At 46.2% G+C, this 9,663-nt stretch overlaps 1 long non-coding RNA gene across 1 annotated transcript; it reads right to left on the bottom strand.

Annotated features, from left to right (window-relative positions):
• Positions 1 to 1,363: 1,363 nt before the first annotated feature.
• LOC134479464 (uncharacterized) lies at positions 1,364 to 8,944 on the bottom strand. Its single transcript, XR_010052798.1, has 2 exons — positions 8,396 to 8,944; positions 1,364 to 6,297 (listed from the first exon to the last, which is right to left on the bottom strand). It is a non-coding gene; the product is annotated as an uncharacterized LOC134479464 (long non-coding RNA).
• Positions 8,945 to 9,663: the final 719 nt, after the last annotated feature.

Genomic DNA, 9,663 nt, shown 5'->3' with positions numbered 1-9,663 from the left:
CACACACACACACACACAATTTTTAAGAATATCATTCTTTGAGGATGACTAGTTAGAGCTTTATGAATATGGAGAGTTGGAATACAGCAAACTGAGAGCCTGGTTTTTTTGGGAGGGGTGCTCTCTTCAGCCCCAGTAATAACCATTCATTGCCCGCCCTGATTCTAACCTTCATTCTTTCAACTAAAGGTAGAACCTTTGAGATGTATTGAGTTGGCAAATCATTAGCTTCCCCCATCCAACAGCTAAGAATGTCTTCAGATCATGCCTGAAGCCCACAACAGAGTTTCCCCATCTTCTCTGTAGGCCCCCGACCTGAGTTTCTCAGGGTATTTGATAAATGCCTTGAAGGTTCACAAAACAGCTTCCACAGGAGGACATGTTATTCTTGGTCAACCACAACTTGTGTTGCAAAGCTGTGGTCACTCACATTTGGAACAGAATAGGCTTAGTCTTATCTTAGGAGGTGCGAGCTATGTTTTGCAACATCTATATGGTGTCTCACAGCCTGACGCTGTGTCTTACCTTGAAGACTTTCTTCAAAGGACTGTCTCACTCTGCTTGATACAGCATCCCGTGGTGTGGAAGCCCTTTTGCACACTCACCCGGTCCCCATTGCCAGGCTGTGTGGGCTGTTTGCAAATGTAGCTTCTATAAACGACATCAACAAATAATCCTTGAACGCCCATTGTCAAGAACACAGTGAGAACTGAATTCAGAATATATTACATGGAAAAAATTAATTAAAAATATCCTATGATGAATTCTTAGCACTAATTAGAGGGAATTGTTGAACCCGAGAGTAAAAATAGTTTACTTTCAGTAGTAATTGCGAAGTGTTCCTGAATTAATTGGAGCTCTTACCACCAGGCAGAATGTTCATTTACATGGTCCATAAACACGACATCGCTTTCCATTCTGTACTAGGATGGGCTGCAGTTTATTGATGATTCTAAAGATATGAGGTCCTAGTCTCAGTGACCGTTCATGGTACACGATAAAGAGTGAGGATCTTTGTAGAAGCTCACAAGTAAGGAACGGGTGAGTTATCCCTGCAGGCCAGTGTGAGCACTACTGTCCTTATGAGACAGAAGGAAATTGGACACAACTAGAAAAGAAGAGGCTAGGACTAAAGAAGGAAGATGCCACAGCTGGGGTTGTGGCTCAGTGGTTAAGAGCACTGACTGCTCTTTTCAGAGGATCTGGGTTCAATTCCCAGCACCCACATGGCGGCTTACTGTCATCGGTAACTCCAGTCCTGGGAGATCCCACATCCTCTTCTGGTCTCTGTGTGCACCGGATATGCTGTGGTGCACAGACATACATGCAGACAAAAACACCCATACACGTCAAATAAAAATAATAGTTTTTAACATTTTTACTAATTTCTTTTTAATAAGGGAGGTGCTACAGTGCCGGGTTGGAAGGTGGAGGTAAGGCCACAGGCCAAGGAACACAGCCCAAGGAACTGGAGAAGGGTATAGAAGCAGACTGTCCTCGAGGCACTCCAGAGGGAGCATGGCTCTGCCAACACTCGCTCGTTGGATTTAGCTCTCCAAGAGCCTGGCTTAGAACTGTAAGAGAAAACAAATGTGCTGCGAGTCTCCAGGACACTGGTAATTCCTTATGGAGGTAATGGCCAGAGTGGGAGGGAGGCTTCACGCTGTCAGGGAGGGCAGCTACTGCCTGTCAGCCTCTACATCCTGTCATGCAAGCCGTGTCCCTCTAGCCCAGGCTTGTACCTCCTACCCTGCAGCGTAAAAACCTCACGGCCCACAGGCTTCACATTCTTGGGAAGGTGGCTGATGCGATCACAGCTTTCGAGCTGGATGCTAAAGTATTCCCCCTAACCTCCCGCAGATCTCTCCAACAAGGTGCCAGCAAATAGTGTTTCCTTTATCTCTGCTTCCAGCATGCTTGTTGTGTCGTATAGATTGCCTTGGGGACCTCGTGTGTCTATAAACATTTTTATAGCGTTATTTTGCAGCTCTCACAGTGGAGCACTAAGGGCCGTCTTCCCCAAGGAGGATGTGGGTGGGAGGGACCCCATTCTCTATGAGGCACAGCTTCTCTGTTCAGTTTCTGCAAGCGCAGTAGCATCCTCCACTTGGTACTCTCTCGACATCCCGGGGAGGAAGGAAATCTGTGTTTATTGAGGTTATCTGCAGGTTGCTAGAAAGGGGTTTAGGGAAGTATAAAATCTGAAGCTTAATTCATCCAGTCAAAGGTTCAGGTCTGGAGGGCAGAAGAGGAAGTAACTGCTGGGCAAACTCTCTTCATCAGTGTTTTTCTACATTCCTAATGTGGCAATGCCTTAACACACACACATATATACACACACACAAACACACACACACATACACACACATACATACACGCACACACACATATACACACACATACACATACATATACACACATACACACATATACACACATACACACACATTCACACACACATACACATGCACACACACATATACACACACATACACACATATACACACATATACACACATACACACACATACACACACACTCACACATACACACACATACACACATATACACACACATACACACACATTCACATGCACACACACATACACACACATACACATACATATACACACATATACACACACATACACACACATACACACACACATACACACACATACACACACATACACACACATATACACACATACACACACACTCACACACACATACACACATATACACACACATATACACACATACACACACATATACACACACATATACACACATACACACACTCACACACACATGCACACATACACACACACTCACACACACATACACACAGACACACATATACACATACACACTCACACATACATATAAACATACACACATACACACTCATACACACACACACACACACACACACACACACACACACACTTACCTTGCCCCATGCTCTGGGCCAAGCAGGTGAGAACTCAGAGGTACCTGCTCCCTAAATTGCCTGTTAAAATAGTCCTGGATCCCCTCAGATTCCTTCTGGCAAGCAGAACTGGCCAGGCAGTAGATGACATACTAATTATCCCAACTATCAGAAACTTCCCGTGTGTCTGTCTGTAACATACCTTGACAATCCAGTGGCTTGTCATTCGGAGGCCTCTTAATTGGCTACGTGATTGACATGCGTGTGGGGGATTTTTATTTTAAGAATCAAGGCAAGTCTATGCCTTTAAAGTGAGATCAGTTATACGATGCCAAGAAACCTGGTTTGCACCCACCATGAGCTAGAATGTGAATTTTAGGGTGACTCTGATCCTAGATAACTAGCAAGAAGGGCAGTGAGAAAGTGAAGTCTTTTTTTCTGGGTTTAATAGTTATCTCTAGGCTGTCCGGATCTCCCCCTTGCAATGAATGGCATCTTGGGCAGATGTGACCTGACACCTTGCTTTGTCTGGACTTAGTCAGTCAGGTCTATTTGCAGTCGTTTAATTTCCCCCCTAGAGTATATAACTCACAAGTCCAAGAGTTGAGCTATTTAAATTCTACTTGTCCACAGGGGTACAAAGAGCAGAGGCAGCCCCTGTTCGTCATTTGTTTGACTCAACCTCTACCTCCCTTCTGTGAAGTTCTTCTCTTCTAGGTTAGTAAAGATGGCCTCTGGTTCTGATGGCCTGATGATTCTGTAAGCCACCCTTACAGAACCCCAATTACCCATCATGCAAGAAAGTGAGCATCTCTCTCAAGTTCAAATGATGGTAGCAGACTTGGAAGGGGCTCATTGGTCCTGCTAAACTCAGGCGTTCTCTTGGTGCAGTCACTGAAGGCAGGATTATAGGGTCGTTCTATGGTTGGTCAGGCGCCAGCCACAGGATCAGACGGGCCTAAGATTGCTCCGATTGGCAGTCCCAACAGACCACATGAGATGGGAAGATGGCTTCTTTCAGTGACCCAGGGGTCTGGGGCAGCAGAACAAGAAATCATCTTCACAGACACTAGAACTGAAACTGTGGAAAGGCAGTCACTGGTAGATCCCATGTCTACCCCTTTCCTTCTGGAGTCTCCTCTCTTGATCTGGCAGTGTGGCCAGCTAGGGCAGGGAGCTTTGAGTTGTCAGTGTGTTGTTCCCAATGTGTAGAAAGCTGGGGCTACTTTGGTGTAGGGTATCCTGCTGGGGAGGGCGTTGTCTAGTTCTTTGGACTAGAGTTGATGAATGGAAGGGAGGGCAGACCTTTTGTGGGCTTCAAAGAGAACACTTCTTCATATGAACTTTCTCCTCTTTCCAAACACGACCCACACTCTGCCCAGGGTGTCCAATGGACTCTGAATTGGAGGATTATGAATAGTCTTTGGAAGCTCAGTTCTTAGTTAAAATAGGTCCTTGATTGCTGGGCTACTGCGGCTCTACAATCTTCAAAGAACATTTGGTTGTTGGTCACTTAAAGCTTCCTTTATTTATTTTGCAAAAACGTTGGCTAGGAAGACCCTGACAAATTACTGATCCACATCCTCACTTGAAGCTGGACGTCTCCGTTTGAATGCCTGAAGAAGTGACATCCCTCACCTCCCACCCCTTTGGCAGACTCCATTGCCAGAGGACAGCCCAGAGGTCAGAATGCTCTTTACTTGGAGCCTAACTCAGTCCTTAGCTTTGGCACACTGAATCTGCCATTTAATGCTAAACACTGCTTTCGTGGGCTAGAGAGCTCAGCAGTTAACACTGGCTGTTCTTCCACAGGATGCAATTGCCAGCACCCATAGGGCAGCTCACAACTGTTCCCAACTGTAACTCCCGTCCCAGGAGATCACACAGACACATGTATGGACAAAATGCCAAGGCACATAGAGATAATATAGATTTTAAAAAAGACTCCTTTGTGTATCTCTTCCCTCCTTTCTCCCCACTTTCCATCTCAGTTAATCTTCTTTAGTTCCGTGCTAACTGCTTTGCATTCCCATGCTCAGTCAGTCACCAGAACAGCCTAAGATGTAGGGAGCAGCATCACACACACATTTTATAGGTGAGGAAAGGGTGGCGTACAGCCATGGAGTCGGAGGTCAGATTGGGCCAGTACCAGAGCTCATGCTTACAACCTCAGCTGACCCACAATTTTTCTAACAAAAAAAAAGTCATATAAACTCAATATTCAGAATAGCCCTAGACAGTCCATATGGCCCTGATCAAGAAGACCAGCATTTTAGGAACGATGGAGGGGAGGTGTGGAGAAGCGCCATCTTGGAGAACATGAGGAGATCCCTTACTACATCCCTGAGGACCTGGTCTCTAGCTTTAAGGGTGATACTGAATGTGTTGGCCTGAGAAGAGGGCTCTGGGATGAAGTGAGTGAGAGTAAAAGCTCAGGAGACAGCACTGCATTTTATTTTAGACTGTACCAGAGAATCGAGATGATGTAGCTTATGAGAACTGGGGATACCCTCCCATCCCACCCACCTTGAAGAAAAGTTGTAAGAACCAGATGGGGTGACAAAATAGGATTTTGAAGCTTGCAGGAAAACATCAGTAATCGAAAAAAAAAATACCCAACTTTGCTTCTGCATAAACAACCCCACATTTTCCAGTTTCTGTGGGCAACTCGGATTTCTGGGACTCCCAAAGCGGAACCAGAAACCGCTGCGGTGACAGGCGACAAGCTGAGAGGAAGGATCGTTTTACCTAGAGAGAAACCCCTGTCTTTCCACATTTGTCTGAGCAGATGCATTTAGATCCTCTCCCCTTCTTTGAGGATTCTCAGAGGCTCTGCCCCAGGAGTGATGGATGTGAATCAATCTGTGTGTCTGGAATAGCTCATCGGCGCTGTTTTCTCTTCTCTCGCAGAGGAACATTAGCTCGCCATAATCTACCCTCTACTATAGCATACGTACAGATTAATCTCTGCCAAGCATTCCCTGGTTTCCCTCGGCTTCCCTCAACACCACCAGCCACCCCCACACCCCCGCCTCTGCAAAATAAAGTAAAAACCCCTGGACTTTTTCAGCGTCTAACAATCCCTCTGGTGATGGTTTCTATTGATTGCCAACTTGACAGATCTAGAACCAGCTAGGAGACAAGTCTCCAGGTATGCCTGGGAGGGGTTACCTTGGGTTAACTGAACTGGGAAGTCCCATCTTGCACGCAGGTGTCCGTGGGCTCAGTCTCAGACTGTAAGAAAAGGAGGAAGCTACCTGCTCATCGGGTTCATCTCTCTCGGCTTCCTCACTGCGGATACAATGCAAGCAGCTGCCTCAGGCTCCTGGCACCATGACTTCATCCTCTCTGACCGTACCCTCCAACTGTGAGGCAAGAGAAACCCTTCTTCAAGTTTCTTTGTGTCAAGTATCTCGCTGCAGCAAAGTACCCTTTCTTGGTTTATGTCTCCATCCTCTTTCCCTTCTTCCCATAGGGACTTTTTATTTTATTAAAACAAAACAAAAAAATCGAGTGCTGGGGTTGGAAGCCAGCGCTTTGCGCACAGAATTCAGACAGTCTTGTCTTCTGAATTCATGAATTGAATTCCTCATTTTGGACCCAAAAGTCGTTCAGTCCATAGAATGCCAACATACTGCGGGAGAAAGGGGAAGGAAGGGCTTTGGGAATCGGCTCTGCAGAAGATAATTTTAGCTACAGAGGATTAGGCTGTCGGTTAAAAAGAAAATTAAAAATAGCAGAAACTTAAACAGGATAGACATTCGTTATTCATCCAAAAGAAGTCTAAGGCCAAATGTAGTAGGGGTGCATATTTATGAAGCCTGAACCCCAGAGGCAGAGGGGGACAGGTTGCTACAAGTCTGAGTCAGTCCTGGCTACATAACAAGGTGTCGTTTACAGCAAAAACAATAAACAACCAAGTGTTGGACCCTGAAGAGATGGCTGTGCAAGTGCAAGGACCCAAGTTCAGAGCCCTAGGAACTCATGTAAAAGCTGAATATGCTACCATGCACCTGTAACCCCAGCTGGGGACTAGTGTGCACCTGTAACCCCAGCTGGGGACTAGTATGCACCTGTAACCCCAGCTGGGGGACTGTTGGGTTCAGGAAGGAAGTCGATTCAGAGATAAAAGCTTTAAACCTGAGCTTTCTTTTCTGGGGGCTCAGGGAGGTGGCCAGTTCAGGATTTAAACCACGCTAGGGGAGGTTGTACAACATTTTTAAAAAGTTTATTCTTTAATCTTTTTTTAGGTTCAGACTTTATCCCCCTCCTGATTCACCCTCCAACAGTTCCACATCCCACACCTCCTCCCCCCATCTCCAAGAGGATGTCCCCAACCACCCCCACTCCATCAGGACTCCCCACTCCCTGGGGCTCCAAGACTCTTGAGGGTTAAGTGCATTTTCTCTGACTGAGTCCAGACCCAGGCAGTCCTCTGCTGTATATGTGTTGGGGGACTCATGTCAGCTGGTGTATGCTGCATGGTTAATGGCTCAGTGTCTGAGAGATCCTAGGTATCCAGGTTAGTTGAGACTGCTGGTCTTCCTCTAGGGTCTACCTCCTCCTCAGCTTCTTCCAGCTTTACCCCAACTCAATCACAGGGGTCAGCAGCTTCTGTTCATTGGTTGGGTGCACATATCTGCATCTGACTCTTTCAACTGCTTGTTGGGCCTTTCAGAGGGCAGCCATGCTAGGCTCCTGTCTGTAAGCACACCACAGCCTCAGTAGTAGTGTCAGGCCTTGGGGCCTCGCCTGAGCTGGATCCCAATTTGGGCCTGTCACTGGACCCCCTTTTTCTCAAGCTCTTCTCCATTTTTGTCCCTACAGTTCTTTCAGACAGAGGACATCATGAGTTTTGCAGGCAAATGGATGGTACAAGAAAATATCATTCTGACCGAGGTAACTCAGATCCAAAAGGACATGCATGGTATTTACTCACTAATAAATGGATTATTAGACCAAAAAAGTACAGAACACCCAGGATACAATCCACAGCACTCAAGAAGGCTAACAAGCCAGAGGTCCCAAGTGAGGATGCCTCAATGCCACTTGGGAGGGAGAAGAAAGCAATCACAGGAGGCAGGGGTGGGGGTGGGGATGGGTAAGGGGACAGGGTGAGGAGAGAGGGGAACATGATCAGGTATTGGTCAGGGGAACAGTACTGAAGCCCCGAGGGCCAGCAGAAAGAATAGAAACAGGCAACCTAGGGAGGTAGGAGGTGGGGGGACCATCTAGAATATACCAGAGACATGGGAAGTGAGAGACTCTCAGATCTCAAAGGGGGGAGGTTCCTTAGATGAAATGTTCCACTGTGGGCAGAGAGAACTTGTAGAGTCCACCTCCAGCAGAAAGACGGGGCATCAAGTGGAGGGATGGGGTTGCCATCCCACAGTCAAAAACTCTGACCCAGAATTGTTCCTGTCTGAAGGAGTTGTATGACATTTTTAAAGCAGGGGTACTCACATCGAGAGTAGAGCTGGGGCGAGCTGCAGTGCTGTGTGATTGTGTTTGACATTATGGGTTAAGCCAAGGAAGTACCTATTGGAGCCTGGGCCGTATTCAGGGCATCTGGCTCCAAGGTCCTTAACCCATTCTCCTGGACAGAGTGCTAAAGGGACAAATGAATAAGTCAGCTGCAGGTAGTTAATTAGGGTATAATGACGATTGGTTATATATTTTTACAACTTATAAACCTGGGTTTAGATAACAGTGATTTCTATATTCTTTACTGGTTAACAGGTTAACAGACAATTAAGAAAATGTTTGGAGAAGTGGGATAGGTGTTTATCCCTAGGCTTGGGAAGATGAATTTGTTTAACCCCGCGGGCCAGATGGAGAAGTTGTCCTTGAGATAGCTGGACTCAGACAACTTCCTCCTTACGAGGTGTCTCTGAGATGCCGAGACGCAGACAACAGAAGCTGTTCAGCTCTTAGGGAAGTCTCCAGCTTCCCTAGGGTCTGGGACCTTGAATTTAGTTTCTCCCTATAACGAAATGGAATCTTTCCCAGGAGTTCACTGGTCAGTCAGCCTAGCTGGAACTGTGAGTTCCAGGTTCACTGTGAGATAATAAACAAACAAACAAACAAACAAACAAAACTCAATACTCAGCATCAACCTTTGACCTCTATATGCATATGCACTAGCACCCATACACACACCGAGCACACACACACACACACACCACATACACACACACACCATACCACACACACATACATACACACCACACAAACACACACACATACATACACACACACACATACACACACACCACACCACACACACACACACACCACACACACACACACACACACACACACAGAGAGAGAGAGAGAGAGAGAGAGAGAGAGAGAGAGAGAGAGAGAGAGAGAGAAACTAGAGGCAAGCAGTCAAGCAATGTCATTACATGGTGCCTCAGGGTCACTACAGCTCGAGCTCCCAACTTCCCTTCTCTTTCTTGGCATGAGGTTTGCAGCCTCAAAGTCGGTTCACATCCCCAAATACTTACTAGGCATTTTATAGGAGTTTTAGGCTCATTACAGAAGCTAAAATAAGACCAAAAGGCAAGTGTTCTAACAGCCCATTCTCTTTCAATTGCTTCTAGGAAGTTCCAGACAAAACACTTGCTCACATTTTATTGACCAAAAATAATTCCAGTGGCTATACTTGGTAGTCCCGTAGTGGAGTGTCTGGAATCAAATTAGTGTTGTATTGTTAGAGACACAGAGAA

The sequence above is a fragment of the Rattus norvegicus genome, chromosome 6 (genome assembly GCF_036323735.1).
Source record: "Rattus norvegicus strain BN/NHsdMcwi chromosome 6, GRCr8, whole genome shotgun sequence".
Taxonomy (NCBI): Eukaryota; Metazoa; Chordata; class Mammalia; order Rodentia; family Muridae; genus Rattus; species Rattus norvegicus.
This window is presented reverse-complemented; position numbering and strand designations above follow the sequence as displayed.